The sequence below is a fragment of the Equus przewalskii genome, chromosome 1 (genome assembly GCF_037783145.1).
Source record: "Equus przewalskii isolate Varuska chromosome 1, EquPr2, whole genome shotgun sequence".
NCBI classification, from domain to species: Eukaryota; Metazoa; Chordata; class Mammalia; order Perissodactyla; family Equidae; genus Equus; species Equus przewalskii.
In genome coordinates, this window is record NC_091831.1 from 116,815,777 (window position 1) to 116,843,293 (window position 27,517).

The 27,517-nt window shown below is 39.1% G+C and overlaps 2 protein-coding genes across 52 annotated transcripts in view; one reads left to right on the plus strand and one right to left on the minus strand.

Annotated features, from left to right (window-relative positions):
• NRG4 (neuregulin 4) overlaps positions 1 to 23,644 on the minus strand; it is a 121,746-nt gene extending 98,102 nt beyond the window's left edge. For 6 of the 42 annotated variants that reach the window (XR_011526689.1, XR_011526674.1, XR_011526673.1 and 3 more), the window contains exons 1-3: positions 22,939 to 23,058; positions 22,140 to 22,352; positions 15,471 to 15,554 (exon numbers count right to left, since the gene is read on the minus strand). The gene's annotated coding sequence lies outside the window, so the exon portion shown is untranslated. The other 36 variants (XR_011526700.1, XR_011526691.1, XM_070574360.1 and 33 more) reach the window with 30 other exon arrangements.
• Positions 23,188 to 27,517, plus strand: part of TMEM266 (transmembrane protein 266) — a 134,933-nt gene continuing 130,603 nt past the window's right edge. For 4 of the 10 annotated variants that reach the window (XM_070574018.1, XM_070574024.1, XM_070574007.1 and 1 more), the window contains exon 1: positions 23,200 to 23,303. The gene's annotated coding sequence lies outside the window, so the exon portion shown is untranslated. Of the gene's footprint in view, positions 23,304 to 27,517 lie in introns of all 10 variants that reach the window. The other 6 variants (XM_070573996.1, XM_070574029.1, XM_070573989.1 and 3 more) reach the window with 6 other exon arrangements.

Below are 27,517 nucleotides of genomic sequence, written 5' to 3' on the forward strand. Positions count from 1 at the left end.
ACTGAATTAGAGAAAGAAGAACAAATAAAGCCCAAAGTCAGCAGAACAAGAGAAATAATAAAAATCAGAGAAGAAATAAATGCTACTGAAACAAAAAAGGCAGTAGAAAGGATCAATGACACAAAGAGCTGGTTCTTTGAGAAGATGAATGATATTGACAAACCCCTAGCCAGACTTACACAGAAAAAAAGAGAGAAAGCTCAAATAAACAAATTCAGAAATGAAATAGGAGAAATAACAACAGACTCCGCAGAAATACAACAGATTATAAGAGAATATTATGAAAAACTATACACCAACAAAATGGATATCCTAGAGGAAATGGATAAATTCTTGGAGTCCTACAATCTCCCAAAGCTGACTCAAGAAGAAGCAGACAATTTGAACAGACCAATCACAAGGAAAAAGATTGAAACAGCCATCAAAAGCATCCCAAAGAATAAAACCCCAGGACCAGATGGCTTTATCGGGGAATTCTACCAAACTTTCAAAGAGGATTTAAGACCTATCCTTCTCAAGCTATTCCAAAAAATTAGGGAGGATGGAACACTTCCTAACACCTTCTACAAGGCCAACATCATGCTGATACTAAAGCCTGACAAGGATAGCATGAAAAAAGAGAACTACAGGCCAATATTGCTGATGAACATAGATGCAAAAATTCTAAACAAAATTTTGGTAACCCTAATTCAGCAATCCATCACAAGGATCATACATCATAATCAAGTGGGATTCATACCAGGGACACAGGGATGGTTCAACATCCGCAAATCAATCAACGTGATACACCACATCAAGAAATTGAGGAATAAAAACCACATGATCATCTCAATAGATGCAGAGAAAGCATTTGACAAGATCCAACAGCCATTTATGATAAAAACTCTGAACAAAATGGGGATAGAAGGGAACTACCTCAACATAATACAGGCCATATATGACAAACCCACAGCCAACATCATACTCAATGGGCAAAAACTGAGCGCCATCCCCCTGAGAACAAGAACAAGACAAGGATGCCCTCTATCACCACTCTTATTCAACACAGTACTGGAGGTTTTGGACAGAGCAATTAGGCAAGAAAAAGGAATCCAAATAGGGAGCGAAGAGGTGAAACTCTCCTTGTTGGCAGACGACATGATCTTATATATAGAAAATCCCAAAGAATCCATTGGAAAACTTTTAGAAATAATCAACAACTACAGCAAAGTTGCAGGGTATGAAATCAATTTACATAAATCAGTAGCATTTCTATACTCTAATAACGAACTAACAGAAAAAGAACTCAAGAACACAATACCATTCACAATCATAACAAAAAGAATAAAATACCTCGGGGTGAATTTAACTAAGGAAGTGAAAGACCTATACAAAGAAAATTACAAGGTCTTTCTGGAAGAAATGGATGATGACATAAAGAGATGGAAAGAGATTCCATGCACATGGATTGGAAGAATAAACATAGTTAAAATGTCCGTTCTACCTAAAGCAATCTACAGATTCAATGCAATCCCAATGAGAATCTCAATGACATTCTTTACAGAAATAGAACAAAGAATCCTAAAATTCATATGGGGCAACAAAAGACCCCGAATTGCTAAAGCAATCTTGAGAAAAAAGAACACAGCTGGAGGCATCACAATCCCTGACTTCAAAACATACTACAAAGCTACAGTAATCAAAACAGCATGGTACTGGTACAAAAACAGGTGCACAGAACAATGGAATGGAATTGAAAGCTTAACCCATTGTCGGATATATGACTTGCAAATATTTTTTCCCAATTAGTGGGATTTTTTTTTTGTTTCAATGCTGTTTTCCTTTGCCTTTGTCTTTGATCCATTTTGAGTTTAGAGTGACAAAAATAACCAAAACAAAAAGTAACAAATGTTGGAAAGGTTGTGGAGAAAAATGAACCCTCATACACTACTGGTGGGAATGCAAACTGGTGCAGCCAATATGGAAAACAGTATGGAGATTCCTCAAAAAATTAAAACTCAAAATACCATATGACCCAGCCATCTCACTACTGGGTATCTATCCAAAGAGCTTGAAGTTAGCAATTCCAAAAGTCCCATGTCCCCTATGTTCACTGCAGCATTATTTACACTAGCCAAGACGTAGAAGCAACTTAAGTGCCCATCAACTGATGACTGGATAAAGAAGATGTGGTATATATATACAATGGAATACTACTCAGCCATAGAAAAGAATAAAATCATCCCATTTGCAACAACATGGATGGACCTGGAGGGAATTATGTTAAGTGAAATAAGCCAGATAGAAAAGGACAATCTCTGTATGACTCCACTCACATGAGGAATTTAAACATGTAGACAAAGAGAACAGATTAGTGGCTACCAGGGGAAATGTGGGGTCGGGGGTGGGCACAAAGGGTGAAGGGGTGCATCTACAACATGACTGACAGACAATAATGTACAAGTGAAATTTCACAAGATTGTAAACTATCACTAACTCAATAAAAATTAACTTAAAAAAATAACAAATGTTGGAAAGAGTGTGGAGAAAAGGGAACCCCCATACACTGCTGGTGGGAATGCAAACTGGTGCAGCCAATATGGAAAACATTATTGAGATTCCTCAAAAAACTAAAAATAGAACTACCATATGACCCAGCTATCCCACTACTGGGTACCTACCCAAACAATTTGAAATCAACAATCCAAAGTAACATATGTACCCCTATGTTCATCACAGCACTATTCACAATAGCCAAGACATGGAAGCAATACAAGTGCCCACTCACTGATGATTGGATAAAGAAGATGTGGTGTATGTACAACGGAATACTGCTCAGCCAGAAAAAAAGACAAATTCATCCCATTTGCAACAACATGGATGGACCTGGAGGGTATTATGTTATATGAAATAAGCCAGACTGAGAAAGACATACACAATATGACTTCTATCATACGTGGAAGATAAACACATGAACAAAGAGAACAGTTCAGTGGTTACCAGGGGAAGCGGGATTGGGGGTGGGCACAGGGGGTGAAGGGGAGCACTTATATGGTGACAGACAAGAAATAACATACAACTGAAATTTCACAATGATATATATTTTTTAATTGAGTTCATAATAGTTTACATGTATCTATTTTGACCACACCTTCTAGACGTTGGAACTAACCTGCAGCCTGCCTTTACAAAGCACACTTGAGTAGCAGACAGTTAGAATGAGAAAAAGGAACTATGTATTTCTGGTTTCTTTTCTTCCGACCTTGGCAGTCATGGCCTTCTGCCCCTATGGAACTCAAGTTTCACAGGAAAATATGAGGTAAACTACTTGTAAAGTTCAAGATTAAGCAGACCTTGAACTTTGGAAAAAGTTTAAGCTTAGGAAAACGAAGTCCTCTGCACGGACTGGTATGGTTCACTTAAGTTTACAGCCAAGGCCTCAGCAAATAATCAAGTATGACTTTGCAGTATCATGCCTCTTTCTACATCCGTCTTCTTAACGAAATAATGTAAGAAAAGCTCTAACTTACTGAATGCTTACTATGTATCCTTTACTGTTCTAAGAACTTTATATGGATTAATTTAATACACACAACATTTTGAGATAAGAATAATATCTATTTTACAGATGAGGGAAGTAAAACACAACAAGGTTAAGTAACTTACCCACAGTCACACAGCTTATAAGTAACCGAGACCACAGCTGTATCCACTATGCATACTGCCTCTTAATATACCACCTTAATTTAATTATTATCCCTGGTCATAGATAAAGAAAGCCAGACACTAAAGTGGCAAAGACAGATTTTAATCAGTAATGTACTATTGCAACAGGGAAGAGAGTCCTGAGTGAACTGAACTTTGATTTGTACAGAGGTGACCAGGTATTTAAAGGGAGAATGAGGGTCTAGGGAGGGGAGGGGAGTGCGAACTCAGTGGAGTCAGGGAATTGAAAAGTTACAAAAAGCAGGAAGGTGGGGAGGTTTTCCCACGGAAAACCCATCTGGGTTTGTTAGCTGGCACTTATTCAAGGCAGGCTCCTTCCCTTCCACAGAGTCTGGGAGACACAGGCCCTATCTTCAGCTTTGGCTGGGACCAAAAGTAAGTTCTTCTGGCAGCCTTGAGTTTTCTCAGCAGGCACTTTAAGGCGGGAGGAAAGGTCGTTCTAGGGAGGCAGCTTTCAGCTGTTAGAAAGTATGTTAGTGTTTTGTTCAATTTTTTTTTTAAAGATTTTATTTTTCCTTTCTCTCTGCAAAGCCCCCCAGTACATAGTTGTGCATTTTTAGTTGTGGGTCCTTCCAGTTGTGGCATGTGGGACGCCTCCTCAGCAGGGCCATGCCATATCCACACCCAGGATTCGAACCAGTGAAACCCTGGGCCCCCAAAGCAGAGCGCGTGAACTTAGCCACTCGGCCACAGGGCTGGGCCCTGTTCAAGTCTTAATAGGCCAAGGTTGAGGCTTAGTTGAGAAGATGGCTAAGAGGAACCTGGTTAGAGTTTGGTCAAAGAGAGAATCTTCGTTACCCCCAAAATGTGAATCATATACAGATAATATAACTGATTATTCAAGAATGAACCTAATTTAGAGCTATGTTATTTTCCCAGTCACAGTGTTGCTCTATGCATTCTCAATCTTTTATGAACAAGAATTGTGGATATAAAAATCAAAGCCAGAAAATGTCCAAATATGACTGACACTAATATCCATGTGAGTTAATAATGGCTACCATTTATTATATACTTACATTATGCCAGACAAAATAATAAAAGCTTCATTTATGCTATATAGTCCTTAACAATAATCTTGCAATGTATGGATAGTCTTCATTCTACAGAGAAGGACAGTGAGGCTAAAAGGTTAAATTGATTTTCCAAAGACTATAGCTTATAAGTGGCAGAACCAAACCTTAAACCTAGGTCTGCCTTGCTCCAGGTGGCACACTCTATCCATTCATCATTGACTCAAAATATATATTATATATATATATATTTTTTTGAGGAAGATTAGCCCTGAGCTAATATTTGCTGCCAATCCTCTTTTTTTTGCTGAGGAAGACTGGCCCTGAGCTAACATCCATGCCCATCTTCCTCTACTTTTTATATGTGGGATGCCTGCCACAGCACAGCTTGCCAAGTGGTGCGATGTCCGCACCCAGGATCTGAACTAGCAAACCCCGGGCTGCCAAAGTGGAATATGTGAACTTAACCAATGCGCCACCCAGCCAACCCCTCAAAATATATTTTTGAGGGCCAGCCCTGGTGACCTAGTGGTTAAGCTCGGCACGCTCCACTTTGGCAGCACAGGTTCAGTTCCCATGCATGGACCTATACCACTTGCCTGTCTGTGGCCATGTAGCAGCAGCGGCTCACATATCAAAATAAAAAGAGGAAGATTGGCAACAGATGTTAGCTCAAGGCAACTCTTCTTCAGCAAAAAAATATATATATATATTTTTGAGCACCTACTGCATACAAGGTCTTATGCCAGGCACAGAGGATATAAAATGATGAACAAATCCAAAAGGTCTTTGCCTCAGGAAGCTTAGAGGCTATGAAAGAAACAGACTTTAATCAAGTAATCCTACATACCAACGTAAAATTGCAACTGTCGGGATTGTTCCTGAAGAAGTCAAGATCTGAAGAATGGGCAGAAGTTAACCATATAAGAAGCAAAGAAGAGAATCTAATATTTTAAAGAATTTTAAAGAATTTGCCATGGTAAATAGACTATACATATTTAGTCTTATATATTTACTTATGAATGGAATATGTAAATATATTCTCAAAATCTCAGATATAGGATATATAAAATTATTTCAAATCTTAGATACAGAATGCTTATTAGAGCCTCTTTCTCTGAATATTAGAAAAAAGCCATTTAAAGTTAGCCCACTTAAAACAGATGAAAAGTTCATATATAAAGTGGTAAGAATTTTATTAGTTTATTTCATCTTATTTTAACAAATTTTGTTGATAACTACAATTATGTGCTAATTCTTAGAAATGGACAAATCAAGTGGGTATTTGGGCATAATTTTCCTGAAAAAATTGTATTAAACAGACTTCACCTAATGTCTAGCTTCCATATCACAATTGTAAAGGTTTTATTTGTAAAAACCTTGAGATTATCGACAGTTTTCCCAAGGCCCTCTTTTAATCCTGATATTCAATTTTTTTTCTAAGAGATGAAAGGGTCATCATCATCTGTGTAATTTTTCTATTTTTCAATTGCTGTGGCCTAATTCTGCCAAATCTTCATTTGTCATTGGTTTCACTTGTGATTTGAGTTCACCAACATCATTTTCATCATCTATCCTACATCTTTTCAAGATTTGTAATTTTTCCCTAAAATCGCTGTGTATTATATTTGTGTTTTATACGAGTATTCAACAATCAGAAAAAGAGTGGCCAACAATAACCCTAAGCTAGACAGGGAAGCATGTATGAGGGACAACTAATTTTATAGATGGTTTCTTCATTAGTGAATATTTACTATAAATTTGGCTTCCCTTTGCAATCCTGTAGAGACTTAAACAATAAATAGCCAGATAAGTAGGATACCTGTACTAAAAGAAGACCTGTGCAGTTTAAGCAGATAGAAGCATGAGATGAGGCCAGAGAGGGAGGTATCCACTTAGCAATGCTGCCTCTCATAGTGAAAGAATATGGGCATGTGTACATCACATATGATTTAAGAAAAGCTAGCAAACAGGGTGACCATAAAAAGTAGATGAGAATCACCCAGCAGAAAGACTTTATATGACAGTGATAAAAGCTGCCACTCTAGTAAGAATAAATTCTCAAAACTAAGAGTAATTTAAATTGAGAAAAACCTCGAACCCTTTCTATAGAGCGTTCAAATCTTAGCAGACATAGATCAAAAAGATTTTTCAGTCCCTTGGTTAAAAATACCCTTGTCATACATTTAAGTATCTCCCACTTAGATGTTAGCTTGCTAGTCTTACAATATTAGAAGCTCTCTGCCTGAATCAGGGTGCATCAGGAAAAGGAAAGCAAAATATTATGTATGAGGCCAGTACGAAAAACACAGTGGAGACCAATACATCTCATATCCCAAAAATCACCTCATATGTATTTAGATATAGTAATAATGGAATCTTTAGAGTCAAGCCCTTTCACTTTAATTTTAAAAGCTTTTGTTTTTAGAATTTAATGTAAACAAAAAAATCCTTCAGATTAAAATACTTTTTTAGGAAGTGAAGGAAATTATTTGGATCACATCTTGTCAATATGTGAAATAAAAATTAAAAAGCTAGCTGTTCTTGAAGCCAAATACAATTTTTCTATAAAATACATCCAAAATAATATGTCTATTCTCCTTAGCTCCATATTTACCTTTTGTTGGTATTCAAGAATTTCCTTATGATAAAAAAGGTGGAACACATGGCTCTTACCACTAACTAATTTTAAGAAGGGCAAAAACAGAAAAGCACAATCTTTAACCTCATATGGTTGAGTCAACAGCTAGAATAAAAAAATTCTTAAATGATGAACAAAAACATTCAAAAAGACACTGGAAGAAAAAGTACATGTTCTGATATAAAGTATTTAGAGTAAAACATCACTTTGGAAGTAACAAACATTTACTAGTAGTCAATGATGCAGAACTAAAAGACTGTTCTATACAAAAGCCAAGACTTTATATTGAACCTGTTCTACTGGAATCAGCAATTAGTTCCTGAAGACTTTTATTTGGTTGTAGCAATTTTTAGCATTTCTTACTGTATAACTCAGTATGAGAAACCAATTTTCAAAAGGTGTTCCCTAATTATATTAAAAGTGGAATGCTGAGCTATGCCAATATTTTACTCCAAAAAGCAAAAAATGCAAACTGGGCAACATATTGAGAAGATGACTGTCAATAGTAACAATTCAATAATGCATTTTACATATGAATTAGCCTATTGTAAAAAGTTAAAATAACTTTTTTCTCATTTCATATAACCATTATTTACTAATAAGTCATCATGACTAAAAATGAACAAACAAGAACTATCCTTGACATTGTAGTATAGAAAAGAGACATTTATACTGTATCAGTTTAGAATGCTTTCGATTGTAGGTAACAGAGAATCCAGTTCACAATAGCATAAACAAATATGGATTCATTTCTTTCACAAGATAAAAAATCTTTAAATAGTGAAAAAAATCTTTAAAAAAAAAATTTAAAAATTGCTAAGGTTTATCAATCTTATCAATAATGCCATCAATATCTCCAAAATTTTTGCTCTACCAGCCTGAGTGTGGTAACTTTTTGTATGCATCTTTGTTGCCTAATGATTCCAAGATGGTCAGTGTAGCTCCAAGCATCACATCTAGGGCCAAAGCAAGAAAAAGGTGTAAACCCTAGTCCTGTCTGACCCTTTTATCTGAAAAAGAAATAGCCTTCCATGAAGTCCCCCAATAGGCTCATGGGCTAGAATTGTATTACATGGCTACTGTAGCAGTAAGAAAGACTGGAAAATCAAATACTTTACTTTTCTAATTGTTGTGGTAGAGATAAGTAATGGATATGGATTCACGAACCAACAATGTCTGCCAGTCCTCAATTAAATATGCACACACGCACTTTTATACGTGTTAAACAGAATGTACTCGTCGTCTCCTCAAGGAAGACAATCCCACTATCTCATCCAATTACTGCATGAAGCAAGATCTCTGGATGATTTTCTATCTGCTCTATCAAGCCCAAATATGGCAACTCTTACCTGACCATCTGTATGGTGAAAAGATAAGCTGTCTCTAAACCACTCCCCTCCTATGCATAACGATAGAAAAGAAAAAAAGAGTGACCTCAATACAAATTCCATTAAAGTAAAGGGATAATAGGAAGCACACAGTGGTCAACAGTCCATAATCCATATCATATCTTATTAGACAGAATTCGCAGATTCCTTGGTAGGCAATAAAGTAAATTCCTTGGTTAGTGAATCTGGCGGGTCCTAGCTTAAGTCTTAGGAGGATCTGCTTCATCACTGTCCTCTGTACCCATATCTAAGGTAGGTTCTGAAGTGGGTGCCCTTCCCCAGGCCTCCACAGCTTTTGTAGCCTACTTCATGTTGGTTTGACTTACGGAAGAAGGGATGAGGATTGCTTAAAACGTAAAAACAATCACAACTATTGCCAACTTTGTGCTACAGTTGCCTCAAAAATCTATTAAGCTTCTGGTCTATTTGCTTCAGATCAATTCCATGAGTGAGTAACCACAGCCAAAAAACATTTCTAGAAATAATCTTTAGGCCTAGAAATTCTCATCTCTTAGAAGCTGACCTCTGAACTCTCATAATAGACTTGAGGCAATTCTAACAATAGTCTTAGGTGAGGAGATACTACCCTTAATCTCTACAAAATTCCAAATTATGGGGCTCTTTGTCAATTTAGAGCACGAGCTAAAAGCAGAATACCTCTATAGCAAAGCTGTATTTTTCTCCCCTCTCTGCTTTCACACTGAGGAGTACTAATTTGAGTTCACCACCTTCTGCAGGATCCTACTGAAAAGCCACAAGAAGTAACCACACGACAGTATTCCAAATTTTTCCTCTCATTTCTCCTAACAGAACAATCTCAGTTTGCACACGGTCAGCCTTCCATCAAACAGCAGGCACAGGTTAGTCAAATGCTTTGCTATTGCGTAACAAGGGTTACAACTTTCCTCTCATCCTTCTCTAAAAGAAGTCTGGAAGTAGGCAGTCTAAGGTTGGAAGAGCTGTTCAACAATGTCCTAGACTCTTTCAATCCTTCTCCTTCATAGTGCTCAGCTTGTTGGAATCACATTTTCAGCCTCATACTTGTCATCTCATGGTTGCCAGACAGCTGTTACACCTTCAGCCTTCATGTTTGCATTTAAGGCACAAAGAGGGAAAAGAGGAGAGTACCAGCCACCTATCTTCTCTTTATCAGGAAAGCAAAAGCCCTCAGTAGATTTCCCTTCACAATCACTGGCAGATGAGAATGGGACTGTCATGACTGGCTTCAACCAGTTAGGGTGTTTTGCTTGAAGCTGGTCACATTGCTGTCCCTAACAAAATGAAGGTAAGCAATAGGGAATGGGTATTAGGGAAGTCATTAAGAGTATCTGCCACACACAGATATCTATAGTTTTAAGAGAGAATGTTTGAAAAATAGAAACCAATCTCAATTTGGTGAAATTTCAGGAAATATATAATGGAAGTAGGAGAAAAAAAAAAAAAAAGACCCTCGGGCAGTACTATAAAAATACATTTTAGGGAAAGAGATCCCTCCTCAGGCAAACCCATCCTACTTAAGAGTCTATCCCTGAAATTAGCACCCTTTAGCATTCTGCTTTTCACAGACTCTTCCCTTCCTTCAATTCTGAACCTACAGGTTCTCTTAAGGATCCATGTTCATTAACAGTTGTTTCTATGGCAGCAGAGCCCCTGGTGGTGGGACACAGGGGTGGAGGCTATTTATAAGTTAAAGACTGACAGTACATGCCAATGGCAGCTATTATTGATGAAATTCTTGAGGAATTTCTGAAATAGATAAATACCATGAAAAAAACAAAAGAAATATTCATGGTGCTTGTTCAACAAGAAACCTCTGGATTACATTTTGGTTTCCCTCTAGGTCCACCACCTGGAAGAAGCTACACTGATCATCCTGGTATAACTGGTTTGTGTAACAGTTTTATTTCATTGTAAATCAGTAAATTTGCATTCTGGGTTTACATATTAGGCTGATGATGTTGTTAGACTAATTTAATGCTCTCTGGGACACCTACTGACCAGATCAGGTTTCTAAGCCCACAAGACTGAGAGTGAGACCCTGATAAATTCACTAGGGTTATACCACCCAATGTGATCTTTTGAATAACAGCAGCCGGCCTGGCCCAGGCAACACGCCTTCAAATCACTGTGTGTATTGGTATAAACTTTTCTCTTTAAAACATTTATGGAAGCAATAAATCAATTCTCATCCAATGTATCAGCTCACAAAAGCCACTTTCTTCAAGGTAAGCTGTATCATCTACAAATGTACTCAAGTCACCAACTGGTCAAGATATAATAGTTTCCAAGCAACCCTCAATTCACAATTTTTATATATAAAAAGGTATGTAGTTCAAGAGCATGGGCTCTGGAGCCAGAAGGCTAGAGCAAAAACCCCAGTTCCACACTAGAACATTCCACCATAGAATAAGTATGTGACACTGTACAAAAATCTTTGCGCCCAGTTTCCTCATCTATACATGACGGCTGGGGGAGAAGAGGACAGAATAATAGTGCCTAGTTCAGAGAGTTGTCTGAATATAAAATGAGGCCGGCCCGGTGGCACAGTAGGTGGTTAAGTTCACGTGCTCTGCTTCGGCAGCCTGGGGTTCACAGGTTCAGATCCCAGGCGTGGACCTAGCACTGACCATCAAGCCACACTGTGGTGGCATCCCACATAAAACAGAGGAAGATTGGCACAGATGTTAGCTCAGGGACAATCTTCCTCACACACACAAAAAAAGAATTTATACATGTCAAGTCCCTCAACACAAGAAACTCAACAAGTATTAACTATCATCACTATTCTTAACTGGAAAATCTAAATAGTGCATGGTTGCATTTTATGCAAACGTGAAATGATTTGATAATAATGACTCACTTTATAGGCAAAATAGGAAATAACACAAATTCCTCCAATTAATAAGTCATCAAGAATCACAGTTTCCAAGCTGGCTGGTTAGTGATTTATAAACTCTTTTAAGCTACTGCCACACGGCAATAGCAAACTTTCCACTCTTTGCTGCCAGGAATAGTCTTGAATTATGCATGTCTTCTACATAATGTGACAGCTCTATACAGAGACGTAAAGAAGACAGAAATCATAGAGCTTCCCAACCCCACTGACCCCTCAGTGTTACCCCTTCCCTGGTCTTATTAGAGGTTCCCTATGTCCTTGGAGCCTAGAAACTCTACAATCATTATCCAAACAGAGTAAGCCTCTGAACACTGTCCCAGGAAAACTTCTCTTGAAATAAGTCATCAGTCAGCCTGGTTATTTTTCATGTGTGTGCCCTTCTCAGGTCTGGAGTAATTACCATCCCCTCCCATTTTCCTCAGTGTACATAACTGGTCATTTTTAATATCCTTGCTCACAAACAAATACTATCTTAACAGCCCTGATTTTCCGCTAACATGTGTCTACTTTTCTCTCCTACTCAAATACTTCTTTCATTTCTGTTTTATTTACTCACCTCCATCAGCACAAGTCTTTTTTTTCCTTTTGCCTCTGACTGTCACAGCTTTACTCTTGAATCCCCCAAACCACATCCAATCAATTCTTCAGGTTCTCAGTCATTCTTCACCCTCTGCCCTATCCCCATCTACTAGAGAGTTCATTTCTTTGAGGACAAACTCTTTTTATCCCAAATTTATTTTTCACTTCTCTGCAGTTCCCTCTTAAAAATCTGGTTCCCCCTTAGATCACAAGGTGCCTTTTCCAATATAACTATTTAGTTCTTACTTTCTCCTCTTTCTCTGAATCAATGGAAAGAAGTGAGGAATAGCTTTCTTGCTTCCAAATAGTGTTTTCAGATTATCATACTGTGGTCCACTTCTCATTGTTTGAAATCTCCACCTTATCTCACCTTTCAGGGAGCTGTCCTCAACAATCCTACCTGAATACACTCATCTTTAAATTTATCCTCCTGTCTTTCTCTCAAGTCTTGGTAGAGGTGATTAATTAAGAGTCCACAATTCAATTTCTGTTGATGTTAACATATATGTATTCAGAGAGTATTACATGAACCAGAAAAATTAAACAAGTCAATGATGGTGACATGGTCAATGGAACAAATTGAATAAAATACATGACTATTTCTGTGCTCATAAATAACTTTATAATATTCCATAATACTCCTAACTCCAAGTTCTATAAGTTTATATATTCTATCGTTAGATATATATCACGTTAGCTACTGTCTTAGACATAAATGACCGTGTTTTTCAAAATAAACCATAGCATCATAAAATTAGAAGGCCTTATGATGGGTATATAAGTTATTCTTGGCAGATGATCAGGCTACTTAGAAGACTTTCTAGAAAGAGGATTCTACAACTTTCCAGGGTAAATCATTCTAATCTTAAACACCCTTAACTTCAAAATCTTTGATTTTTCTAATCTAAATTTCTCCTGTTGCTTTTTCCCTCTGGAGATGAGAAAAGAACAGGCACTAACCTCATTATGATAGCGTCTCATCTACTTGAAAACCATTGTCACCCCTTAGCCTTCATTTTTCTAAGCTCAACGGCAATTAGGCAAGAAAAAGGAATAAAAGGAATCCAAATAGGGAGGGAAGAAGTGAAACTCTTGCTGTTTGCAGACATGATCTTATATATAGAAAACCCCAAAGAATGCACTGGAAAACTCTTAGAAGTAATGAACATCTACAGCAAAGTTGCAGGGTATAAAATCAATTTACATAAATCAGTAGCATTTCAATATTCTAATAACGAGCTAACAGAAAAAGAACTCAAGAACACAATACCATTCACAATCGCAACAAAACGAATAAAATACCTTGGGGTAAATTTAACTAAGGAAGTGAAGGACCTATATAATGAAAATTACAAGGCCTTTCTGAGAGAATTGGATGACGACATAAGGAGATGGAAAGAGATTCTATGTACATGGATTGGAAGAATAAACATAGTTAAAATGTCCGTTCTACCTAAAGCAATCTACAGGTTCAACGCTATCCCAATCAGAATCCCAATGACATTCTTTACAGAATTAGAACAAAGAATCCTGAAATTCATATGGGGCAACAAAAGACCCCGAATTGCTAAAGCAATCCTGAGAAAAAAGAACAAAATGGGAGGCATCACAATCCCTGACTTCAAAGCATACTACAAAGCTACAGTAATCAAAACAGCATGGTACTGGTACAGTACAGGTGCACAGATCAATGGAACAGAATTGAAAGCCCAGAAAGAAAACCACACATCTATGGACAGCTTATCTTCGACAAAGGAGCTGAGGGCATATAACGGAGAAAAGAAAGTCTTTTCAACAAATGGTGCTGGGAAAACTGGAAAGCCATATGTAAAAGAATGAAAATTGACCATTCTTTTTCACCATTCACAAAAATAAACTCAGAATGGATCAAAGACCTAAAGGTAAGACCTGAAACCATAAGGCTTCTAGAGGAAAACGTAGGCAGTACACTCTTTGACATCAGTATTAAAAGGATCTTTTCGGACACCATGTCTTCTCAGAGAAGGGAAACAATAGAAAGAATAAACAAATGGGACTTCATCAGACTAAAGAGCTTCTTCAAGGCAAATGAAAACAGGATTGAAACAAAAAAACAACCCACTAACTGGGAAAAAACAAGTCATATATCTGACAAAGGCTTAATATCCATAGTATATAAAGAACTCTCACAACTCAACAACAAAAAAATCAAACAACCCGGTCAAAAAATGGGCTGGAGACATGAGCAGACATTTCTCCAAAGAAGATATACGAATGGCCAATAGGCACATGAAACGATGCTCATCATCGCTGATCATCAGGGAAATGCAATCAAAACTACATTAAGATATCACCTTACACCCATTAGAATGACAAAAATATCTAAAACAAATAGTAACAAATGTTGGAGAGGTTGTGGAGAAAAAGGAGTCCTCATACACTGCTGGTGGGAACGCAAACTGGTGCAGCCACTACAGAAAACAGTATGGAGATTCCTCAAAAAAATTAAAAATAGAACTATCATACGACCCAGCTATTCCACTACTGGGTATCTATCCAAAGAACTTGAAGTCAGCCATTCCAAAAGTCCTATGCACCCCAATGTTTATTGCAGCATTATTTACAATAGCCAAGACATGGAAGCAACCTAAGTGCCCATCAACAGATGAATGGATAAAGAAGATGTGGTATATATATATACTATATATATATATAGTATATATATATACTGGAATACTACTCAGCTGTAAAACAGAACAAATCATTCCATTTGCAATAACATGGATGGACCTTGAGGGAATTATGTTAAGTGAAATAAGCCAGATAGAGAAGGATAATCTCTGTATGACTCCACTCATATGAGGAATTTAAACCTGTGGACAAAGAGAACAGATTAGTGGCTACCAGGGGAAAGGTGGGGTGGGGGGTGGGCACAAAGGGTGAAGTGGTGCACCTACAACACGAATGACAAACATTAGTGTACAACTGAAATTTCACAAGATTGTAACCTATCATTAACTCAATAAAAAAATTTTAAAAAATAGTTAATATATAACTGAACATGGTTCTATACATACAGGCTTCTCAAACATTAGAATTGAGACCCAACCTTCTATAAATTAAAAGTTACAGTACTTTCCATGCTGTGGAGTGTACACTTATTTCCTCTTAGTTAAATTAAACCAATTATCTATCATTATAGTTGACAAATTATGGCTACACGTATGGCCCCAAATTTAGAAAGAATGAATTAACAAATAATTACTTACCTGATCTGTCCTTGAGGGAAAGTCTTTTCTCCCAGATTGCAGAGAAGAAACTGCTTCTTGCTTTCTGGTTTGCCTCTATCTCTTCTGCTTTGATAGAAATTGTGATCACCATAAAGAAAAATAAAAATAGAAAACATTTTACACAACAATTCTAGTAACACATGAAGCAAAGGAAAGTAGAATCTATTTACAAATTCATCTGAGCTTTTTCTTTTACTTAGTGATATCACAGAGGAATTCACAACAGGCAGCAGAAACTTCAACCTTTTTTTTAAGTCCTAGGAAACTATTTATTGTTAACACTTCCAAATACAAGGCTAGAAGTGGGATTAGTAAGGAAATAGAGGGGCCAACCTAGTGGCGTGGTGGTTAAGTTCCTGTGCTCTGCTTCAGCGGCTCAGGGTTTACGGGTTTGGATCCTGGGCACAGACCTACACACCACTCATGAAGCCATGCTGAGGTGTCATCCCACATAGAAGAACTAGAAGGACTTGTAACTAGGATATACAACTATGTATTGGGGCTTCGGGGAGAGAAAAAAAAAAGAAAAAGTTAGCTCAGGGCCAATCTTCCTCACCAAGAAAAAAATGTTATTCTTTTATCTTTTAATTTTATTAAAAGATTATTGCGTGGGAGGAAAAAAATCCTTTAAACAGGACAGCAAGGAATTATAGTTTTTTTCATGATAAAAGTTACTTTCTGTGTTCTGTCTCCACCAAAAAAAAATTTACCTGCAACATTATGGATCAAGGGCTAACAAGGATTGTCATTTCTATAAGGTGGGAGACTTCATGAGAAAGAAGGGGAAAAAGTAGCCTACACTATGATATATCTTCCACTTTAAATCATTTTCCCAAAGAGTTTTACCTTATATGGCACTAAGACAGAAGATCAAAGCAATGGTTCAGAACACCTTAATTACGTAAAAGTGACATATATGAATAATATAAATTTTTATATCAAGCCAATTTTCAGAATGCACAATCAATCCCTCAGAAGTCTATGGTCTTTCTGTAGTCATACAAATAATGAACATGAACGGTTTAATAATAGTACAATTCCGCAACTAAAAAACATCCAAAATTTATCTACCTTCAAATTTGATCATGCTACTTCTTCATTTTTCTGGTTCATTTTTAGTCAGATAAATGAAAGATCAAACTTTCTTCTTTACATAAAAATAATCATAGAATCATAAAAAGAAAGAAATTTAGAGGTAGAAAATTAGAGGCAGAAAGAAATTTAGAGAACTTCTAGATGGAATAAGTTCAACACTCTCTAAATCAGAGACATTCATTCACTTAATTGTTTTACTCAAAGTCATAGAATGAATTAGAGGTGGATCCCTGGAATCCAGAATGCTTTTCCCACTACACAATGATTCCTCAAATTTATTGAGGCACAACTTTGTGTATACATGTGAGGCAGTGAGGCACCAGGATTGAACCTGAGGTCTCTGAATTAGACTGTCCAAGTTTGAATTTTGGTTTCTCCATTTACTAGCTGTGTGATCTTGAGCCAGTTACTTAACCTCTCTGTGCCTCAGTTTTCTCATCTATACAATGAGATAACCATACCTTCCAAGTAGGGTTGTCATGAAAAAATTGATACATACAAAGCACATAGAATGGTGTCTGACATATCGTAAGCATTTAATAAATGTTCGCCGTTATTAGGATTCTATCAATAAACACATGGACATGTACTTGCTAAGTTTTAAAATAGCCTAGTCATACTAGAATTGGAATACTGTGTCATTTTTATGTTTTAAAATATATATAATCACTGATATTTTATTTTGGCACATACATTACGTAGCCAAAATAATTGTTTTGTTACCACACAAAGATGGGGTTCTCCTACCTGATGTGCATAAAAACGCCAGCTAGATTGATCTGCAAGGAGACAGGAGGCATATGCTCTCAGATCTGTCTCCCTGATCCAGGGCTAGGGGCAAAATTTACAGAACGAAGGGCAAGGGTGGTCTGAATTGTGGAGACAGATGATTGGAGATAAGGAGAAGTGAGGTAATTGATCTGCGCAAGCACAGTCAAACTTCATGGCTCTTTATAGGACACCTGTTCACAAAATGGCGGTGTCAGTGTGATCTGAGGGTGGAGTTTTCAGCTTCACATCAAAAGGGTCACTTACTGGGCATTACACAGGTGGTCTCAATTGGTCTGAACTAGACAAGGGGTCTCAGTTCCTGAAAAATAACTTTCAATTACTGTTGATAAGATGGGGTCAGTTTGGACCAGCCTTAGAGGGCCCGTGGTTACAGTTTCCTCATCAAGTACATGCAAAATTCCAAATATTAAACACAGAATAAAGCTCACTTAATTTGAATACCATTCACTTCGTAATTATTTGAGCCCAGTGGTATACTCAGAATTTGACACCCAGAGGGATCTTTTTTTTTTTTAAAAAGAGTTTATTTTTTTCCTTTTTCTCCCCAAAGCCCCCCGGTACATAGTTGTATATTCTTAGTTGTGGGTCCTTCCAGTTGTGGCATGTGGGACGCTGCCTCAACATGGGCTGACCAGTGGTGCCATGTCCCCATCCAGGATTCAAACTGGCGAAACCCTGAGCCACGACATCGGAGTGCGAGAACTTAACCACTCTGCCACAGGGCTGGCCACTCATTTTTTTTTTTTAACATCCCTTCCTCTATGTGACAAAATTATTTTCAATAACAATCATAAAATGAATAATAATGGCCAGGAAAGAAACTGAAAATTCTTTCATTCAACCCTGCTTATATGCCAATATAAAATAAATATTATAATACAAAAAAGGAAAAATGTAATGGAATTAATGTTTTTTGAAAAAAGGAAAAATTTAAACCTACACATTGGTCTGCTGAAATACTAATAACATTACACCTCCCATTCTCTTGATTCGTTCTTTAGTTTTGAAGCAAACATTAACAATTCGAGAGTAAATTTCAAAGTCAAAAGATATTATTTGAACTCAATTATTCAAAAGAATAATTTCACATATAAACTAAAATTTGTACTTACCAACAAAAAATATTACACCTCAAAGTTTGCACTTTGTTTCACTCTTAAATTTTACATATAAATGAAAACTCTTAGGTGGTAACACAGAATGACAACATTGAATTAATCAAGTTCTGTTTTTTCATCCTTACAATTGCTGTGCTACCATTGTTTATTAAGGATCTAAATTTAAACACAGGGATATGGACCAAAGGAGTTGTAGACATGAACTGCACCCAAAGCCTTGAATTACCCTGAATTTTTATGAATTTACTCAGAAAAATACCTGTATAACTGAGTCTATGTTTAGTGAAGCCCAATTGTATAAATAGGAGTTCTCTGAACTAACTTCCACATAGAGTATAATATTTACTAAAGGATAAATAACTAAGAAGTGAGAATTTGAAGCTCGCATATACATTACTAAAACTTAACAGTAACTACAGAAATTGTTTAGAATCTACACTCATAAGAGATTTTTCAGGGAGGAGTATTTTATAACCAACACTGTTCAGAATTTCTGGTACATAAAAATTACTGGTAATAAAAAGCAGATAGAGGGGCCAGCCCAGGGGCAAAGTGGCTAAGTTCACACGCTCCACTTTGGTCGCCTGGGGATCATGGGTTCGGATCCAGCGTGTGGATGTGCACACCACTCGTCACAAACAATACTGTGGCGGCATCCCATATACAAAATGGACAGGGACCGGCATAGATGTTAGCTCAGGGACAATCTTCCTCAAGCAAAAAGAGGAAGATTGGCAACAGATGTTAGCTCAGGGCCAATCTTCCTCACACACACACACAAAAAGCAGATAGTGGGTTTTAGTGGGTTTATTATAGTTTAAATTCTCTACAGACAATGAGAATTTGTATTGCCTACACCCAAAGTGATGCTCTCATTGCCCCACTCTTGATGTACCACTGCTCAAGGTGAAATCTGCCACTGAGGTACTATCCTTGAAGATGGGCTTGCTGCATTAAGCATATTTAACCTACTTATGAGAAAACCTTTTAAAACGTGTATTAACCGAGCATCTACTGAGCACACGGTACTGTGCTTTGTTTTATCCACAGACTGTATGTCCATGAATTTTGCTAATTACAAATCATTTATTCATTAAAACCATCTCAGCAGAACTTTTTTAAAAAGCCATTTTGTCAGCAGTTATTGTGTACACTTAAATTTTTAAATAAATATCACACAAAATCACATATATTCTATTTCTCAGGCCTTTCACTAACTCAGATTGGCTTTCTCTCTGTGTTCCAAATAAATGAGGTTGTATTATAAATCAACATTTAGAAGAGGTTTTAAAATATTAACATTTACATAACCATTAACAACTTAAGATCTCTTGGTATTATTTAATTTTCATATGTTCTACTTTTACAAGCAGCTACCTCAAGAGAAGAAATTTTAACTTTGATCTCTCTCTTTTTCAGACATCCGCAGGATCAACATAATCTCCCATCTTGCCCTCTCATAATCCTGCGGCTGCATACATGCACAAATTTTCTGATTATGTGATTCTGGGACTCTTGAAAAGACAGTCTTTCTAACTAAAAGAAAACCTGACTTACCTAAAAAGGCATTTTGGTATGGGATATCATGCCAATTACAGCCACATTAAAAGCAGGTATATCTGGCAAGAAAGTGACACAGAAGGCTTAAATCCACAGTTAATTTCTTTGACTTCTGCTTCATAGGTCCTATTTTCCCATTGCTTTGGGGCTCTTTCAGCCACAAAATTCCCTCTCATTAATCACCTGCAGTCTATTGAAGCAAGACCTGTTCTATTTATAGCTCCAGTCGTCCTCGTCTCTCCTATTGATAAGACTCACCTGGGGGCAGTTAAAAATCACAGGCCACTTTCCTGTAGATTAGACTTTAATGGGTTTGAGGTGAGGCTCCAGAATCTGACTTTAAATAAGTGTCCTCAAGTGATTCTTACAGGCAAGTTTAAGAGCACGCTAAAGAGGCCTGCCAGAGATCTTCACAGTTCCTCTAGATTGATTAGCCTCAAGGGCTAATCCTCCTCTGGGTGTTGAGCCTTCGAGTATTTGAAAACAAGAGCAGCACCAGTTTGGAGTTTGCAGAATGCATCTTGTCTACACCTCTGATTTAGGTTTTCAACACCCTCAAGAATATATCAAAGATTTTAGTTTGGGTATGCGCTGTGAAGTAGGACACCACCAAGGGGCAGCATAGAGTTGACAAATTATACACGTTTTGGGATTTTTGACTTCACACTACCACATAAAATGGTTGCAGCTACATTTTCCATGAACTCAGATTACAAAAAAAAGAGCAGCACATTTAAAAGACACAGGTGAAAGATGTTAACGTGTAATTTCCACATAGTTCTCTCTCTCTAAAGGGTCTTTATAGACAGCGATTACAGGAAAAAGTTCCCTAAGTAGCATTGCACCTGAATCCAAAAACTATTAGACTGCAAAGATTTCAGGTAAACGGAAGTGGTGTTTTGATTTCTCTGTCCGCAAGTTTCAAAATACTCATCCTACTTTTTTTTTTTTTTTTAAAGATTGGCACTTGAGCTAACAACTGTTGCCAATCTATTTTTTTTTCTTTCTGCTTTTTCTCCCCAAATCCCCCCAGTACGTAGTTGCATATTTTAGCTGTGGGTCCTTCTAGTTGTGGCACGTGGGACGCCGCTTCAGCATGGCCTGACAAGCGGTGCCATGTCCGCGCCCAGGATCCGAACCAGCGAAACCCTGGGCCAGCGCAGTGCAGCGTGAGAATTTAACCACTTGGCCACGGGGTCAGCCCCAATCTGACTCTTTTAACTAGCATTGTAACTGGATACTTTTCAGTGGTTTTAGTCAAATCTTTAGATTTCTACTAAGTGGTGAAAAAAGGGGGTAGATAACCTGGGCAAGCTATGCCAAGCTTTATTTTTTACACTTTTTCAAGTGTAGCTGAAATGTTGCTACCACCTGTCAGAAAACTATACCCCTCCCCATCCCATCCATCCTCCCAAGTATTCGTGATCTAGCCCCACTTTCTCCTTTCCAGTCCACATTTCTTCCTTCTAGAAATGTAGAAGAGAAATCCTCTGGCAACCCACATAGCTTCTACAAATATTACCTCCAACAGCTTTTTTCCCTCCGAAATACCACCATTAGAGTTGGGTAAGAAATACTGAAAGACGAGGCAGGGCCTGAAGAAGAAATTTTACTTATTTCTCAGCTTGCCAAAATTAGATACTTACTCCCTATCTAGATATTCCTGTGTCTAAGAAAAAGTATGACCCAAGTCCCTGGGGCAATTCTGAGACCTAGGTTTTGAAGTCCTTCAACGCTACAATTTCCGTCTTTTAGCTAGAAAAGCTGGGGTGGGAAGAGGAGGCAAGAACGACAAAGACATTCCTAGGAAACCAAACGGGTCTAACCAAAACACCTCACAAAAAAACAAAACAAACAGCAAAAAAAAAAAAAAAATGCGTTAGAAGAGGTATGAGAACAGAAATCAAGGCTGTCTGCAGAGCCAAAGGTCACCCTAGAACTTAGTGCTCTAGAAAGGAAGGTTTCTAATTTTTCCAAGTATTTTAACAAAAATGTCAAGACCCTATAGGAAAAAGGCTATATTTTTAGCTTTAATTGATGGAGACTACAAATAAAAGCTACCATGAATCCAGAAGCTGCTTACGTGACTCTATTCCATTGCTCACGGCAGCACCTGCAGACGCTAGAACGAGCTGTCCACACACACGTGAGGGCTTGTTCCTAACCTCCAGAGAGCACTTGCGGGGGCGCCCCGAGTCCTCGCCGCTCCACTAGGCCGCTCGCTAACGAAGAGCCGCGCTCCTGGAACGAGCCCTCTCAGCGGGCTCGAGATCATTCCAAGGGGCGAAATCTTAGTCTTTTTATGTATAAAACACAAATACACATACGGTACAGAAGCAACTATACGGTATATATCAATGATATCAGAATTTCATGGGGGGGGAGGTGCGATTAGTGAACAAAATGTCTAAAAAGGCTGAAGAAAGCGATAACGGAAAGAAAAATAAAGGTCGAGCAACACTGTCCTACAAAGTCCCTGAACTGAGACTATCAAATGAAGGTCCGGACGGGTGTTTTTCTCCCAGACAGGACACTGAGGGTCAGGGGTCTCTGATTCTGGTAGGATGTCGGCCGGAACGAGGTGTTTTCCCCTCAGTGGCCTCAAAACGCAAAGGGTAAGGCCTGCGGTCAGCTCCTGAGGGCCGTGTGCGGACGCAACGAAGGACTGGCAAAGAGCTCTGGAAACTGCAAGGCGCCGCACCAACGCCAGAGGAGGTTTCTATTCTAGGTTGTACGAAATCCCCCGGGTGGGGCCCCCTCGGCCTCCGCACTTGTTGCTTCTCTGCCCCGCCCGCCTCCACCTCAGACCTTCCCTTCGCGACCCCCTCCTCTCTCCGCACGCGCACACGCGACCCTCCGACCCGGCCCCGCGACCCCCTCACCCACACCACGAAGCCGGCGCGCTCCGCTCGGGCCCCGGTGGCGGCCGACTCCCCGCCCCCTGCCCGGCTCCCGCCACCAGCCCTGCCCGCCAGGGCCGCCGTTTCCTAGACAGCCGCGCGTCCCCTCCGCAGCCTCCCGCGCGCGCGGACGGCGGGAGGCGAGGGCGCAGGCGCGGCCCCAGGCAAGCTGGCGGCGCGAGGTCGCGCGCGCGCCCCGAGCGCGCCCCCGAGCGCGGTGGGCGGAGGGGCGGAGGGAGCGGTGGGGCCGCGAGGGGGCGGGGAGGGGGCGCAGAGGGGAGCCTCGGGAGCGCGAGCCGCGGCCAGTGCCGCTGCAGAGCCGAGCGAATCCCGAGCCCCGGCAGCAGGTATGTGTCCTCGCAGCCAGCAGTGGCTGGGGCTTCCCCTGCCTCACTGCCCGGGTCCTGTGGCCGGGGCCGGGGCCGGGGTGGGGGCCGGTCAGGGTTTGCAGGGTGCGTGCCCTGGAGGGCTGGGATCTTACCACTGACCTTCATCCCGCTTGGCCGCGGGAGCAAGGCGAGGGTGCGTGGGGCAGCCCAGGGCTTCAGCTCCAGCCTGGGGAATCTGCTTCTTGTCACATGCCTCTTATTTATTTTTGCAAACTGCCCTGGTTCAGGTCCAGCTGCAGATGCCTTACCTCCCATTCTTTGCCTCCGTATGCCATCTTGCATTTATTAATAAAACATGCAACCTGCGGGGGGGAGGAAGGGGTATTGCTGCTGAGGGGAATCCCATTGCAGTATAACAAGCGGGCGCTTATTTTCGCTTTGCAGGCGTGGTATTGAGGTGGAAATCCCACACCGTGGGGAATTGTGGCTTGGTTGATAGTGACCACTTCCTAGTGGGCTTCTCCCGTTTGTCAAGAGGCACCACAGCGGCGGGATGGACTGTCAGGAAAGGATGGTGGGTTTTCACTGTCAGGCCAGAATCCCCATCAGGGGACAGGTGCAAGCTACAGCGGACAGTTCTTTGCTTGCTAACTTGCCAGGGAGGCTTAAACCCAGAAAATTGTTTCCCTTGATTGCCGAGAGGAGGCCTTGAACAGAATCTCTGAGACTTGCCTCCTCAAACTCGTTAAGGTTTTGCATCTGAAGATGACTAAAGCTTGCCACCTGTTAGAAGTCAGACCCCATGAAATCTCCCAAAATTTAGCCCACCAATCCCTGTTTCAATCACTAAAACTGAGATAGTGATAGGCCCATATTGGTTCTCTTCATCTTCTTTAATACTGCTTGGCTTTTGTTTCTTTCAAAATAAAACCTACTGTCATTTGATGCTCCATATATTATAGACTGAAGTTACATGACTTGTTTATATTCCATACACTTATAATACCATATCCTAAAGACTGAATTTCTCTTCAATGTATATGTTACCTATTTCCCTAGCTTTTCACCTTGCTTCAAGCAACAGTCCAAAAAGTGGGATGTATGTAACTGATCACCATTTTTTCTTTTCTTTCTCAAAATATTGTGATGAAAAGAATAGTAAAACCTATAAGCATAGAATGAAAATGGTTATCACAAGATGTTGGGATATGGCAGCAGGACTGTAATTGCTTCCAAAATATAGTTAGAGTGCCATATCTCATCATTAAAACGACACATTTCTTAAAAGCTCATATGTGCTAGGCACTGAGCTAAAAGCTGTTTGTATATGATCTCATTTAATCCTTACAACCAGCCTGTTATCTCTATGTTGAAGATGAAGCAGCTAAGACTTCGAAAGGTTAGCTAACTTGCCCAAGGTCATACAGTCAGGGACAGGATAAGGATGCAAACTCAAGTGCATCCGGTTGCTGGGGGGGCGGGGAGGCCTTGAGAGTAGCCTTTAACCCTGGTGTTGCTGTTCCATCTCCATTTTCATTAAGATCAAGCTTATGCATGAGCATAGAGGCTTGAATCCAATTTTCCATTTCACAGATTCCACACCAACCTTTGTAGCCTTCCAGTAAGAGAAACTGTTGTTTTGGAATGGGTCTTTGTGGAATTCTTTGAGGTGGCACTGACCTTATAAAAAATGGGGCCAAGACGTGATTCTGTTTAACTGTACCAAGCAGCAGTTAAGTTCAAAAAGTTGTTTCCTTTCAGATTTAAATCTATAAAATGTATGCACATCAAGTAGACCGAATCACTCATGTTTTTCATTATTGTATCCCACTCAGTTCTTCTTGCCACCCTGCACACTATCTTCTGGTCTCATTGCCAGTCATAAGAACAACATTGGTTTGAGTACCTTAATGGGCTGAAGGCATCCATATCAGCCGTTGACCATATTCCAGTCTCTCGGATTGTAGCAGTTATTCATTTGAAAGTCTTGGAATTTGTGCACTCAACTATAGGTGTATATTTAATCTTTTTTTGCAAGTGCATTATTATAATCCAGATATTGGCTTTTGTTACACATTCCTCGCAGTTCTCATAGACTTAGAAATTGCTGCAGTTGCATCAATGGAAAATTCACCCAGTGGGGCTACAAACTTGTATACTCAGGTCACATATTTGAGATGATGGTGAGAAAGATATAGGAAAGTCTAAGGGATTTACTGAAAATCATATCCCATGGAAGTTAACAGCTTTTAATTATAAACTGATGAATATTATTAGGTAGGAAGTATAAGACGCTCTTGTAAATTTATAAACTCTGTTTTCTTCCTTGGGCGATATGACTGGTTTTAGAACACCATAATGTTACTTTTTTCATTATACTGTGTTCTGTTGACAGTAAAGCAATTTGTATAGCCATTTTGCCTCACGGAAAACACTCGGTTTTGGAAGAGTGCATTCCCCAGTGCTTATGGAGATGCTGAGATGGAGTCTTTCTGCCCTGGGGATTTCCAGTCTATGATCAGATAAACTCAAAATGAGTTTTGATGTTACTGGGAAAGAAGCAGAAAGCAAAGAGAGCTATTGCTAGATTTTGGGGGGAGGAAATGGTTTTTCCTATGTGGAGCATTACTATCTTCAGTCAGAAATCTCATAATTAAAAAGCATCCAAGAAGTAGACTAGTGTACTCTCTTCCCTTCAAGCAGAATTTTATTTAATGCAGAGCTGAGCACCATTTTTGGTGCAATGGTCAATTGGAGGAATGTAAAAATGTTTCTGGACTACATTTCTTTTTTCTCAAAACATATACTTAAATTGGGAAAAGCCATATGGGCAACTATGGATGCTTAAGCATTATTTTTTTATTCCCCTACCAAGCATCTTTTTTTTTTTTTTTTTTTTGGAGGTAGTGGGGAGGAAAATTTTTGCAAGCTATTTAACTAGCATGCATTGCAGTGACTGATAATGAGCACATTTTAATGCATTGTTGAGTAAGACATTGGGAACTGGCATATTAACCTTTCCTTGACAGACCTTGTAAGCTACTTAGTTATGAAATGAATTTTTTCTTGTAGTATTTCTTAACTTAGAATTCTTTTTTGTTTGTTTGTTTGTTTGTTTTTGAGGAAGATTAGCCCTGACGATTAACTTAGAGTTCTTTAAAGTGAGATTTTTTTTTAATTAATTTATTTTTTTTGGTGGGTAAGACTGGCCCTAAGCTAACATCTGTTGCCAATCTTCCTCTTTTTGCTTAAGGAAGATTGTCCCTGAGCTAACATCTGTGCCAATCTTCCTCTATTTTGTATGTGGGATGCCTGCATAGCATGGCTTGTTGAGCGGTGTTGAGGCCCATGCTCGGGATCCAACTGTGAACCCCGGGCCACTGAAGTGGAGTGCACAAACTTAACCACTGCGCCACTAGGCCGGCCCCTAAAGTGAGATCTTTTTCAGTGTCAACAATCTTGAATTGTAAAAGAAGTTCACAGTCAGCTTCCTTTGAAATACTTTATTTTCATCAGTCTCTTTTTCTCTCCTTGGTGGTAGCCATAGCAAGGATTTTAATTTTATTTAGAAAGTGGTTCACAACCCACAAATTAATCCATTCCCTTTCCAAAGTGAACCAGTCAGAGTTCAGTTCACAGCTGCTGGCCAGGCACACCCACCATAGGACATTTGCCTGTGGTTCAGGTCTCATCTGTGAACCCTGTAGCTCCCTTTGGCCCTATTTGCACTCAATTTCTCCGTTTAGAAGATATAAGGGTTCTTTAAGTTAGATCACACCAGGTGGGCCTTAGGTTCAAGGTGAAATGGAGGTACTCAGTACTGATATAGGAGAGAGCCAGGAAATCACCTCTTCTGCATCGACACTGGCCTTTATTGTGATTTCTGCTTGCAAATGTAATGTGTATTCATGGTAGAATGTTCAGACATTTCGTAAATATAGAAGGTAAAAGATCAAGGTTAGAATCTTTGGTAATCTTACCCATCAACAATGATCAACATTAATAGTTTGGTGTGGATTCCTCCAGATTTTTGAATGTGGTTACTAAAATGTTAGTTTGCCAGCAATACTATACATACATCCGTACTGTTTTGCAGTTTGTTTTCTTGTACTTGTTAATGTATCTTGGCCCTCTTGGAAGCCTTCAAATGGCATCCTTCTGGACACCTTTTATTTGGCCACAATGGGAGCTAGATGAGAGGAGCTCTGTAACCAGGGGAAGAGACAGGGAGC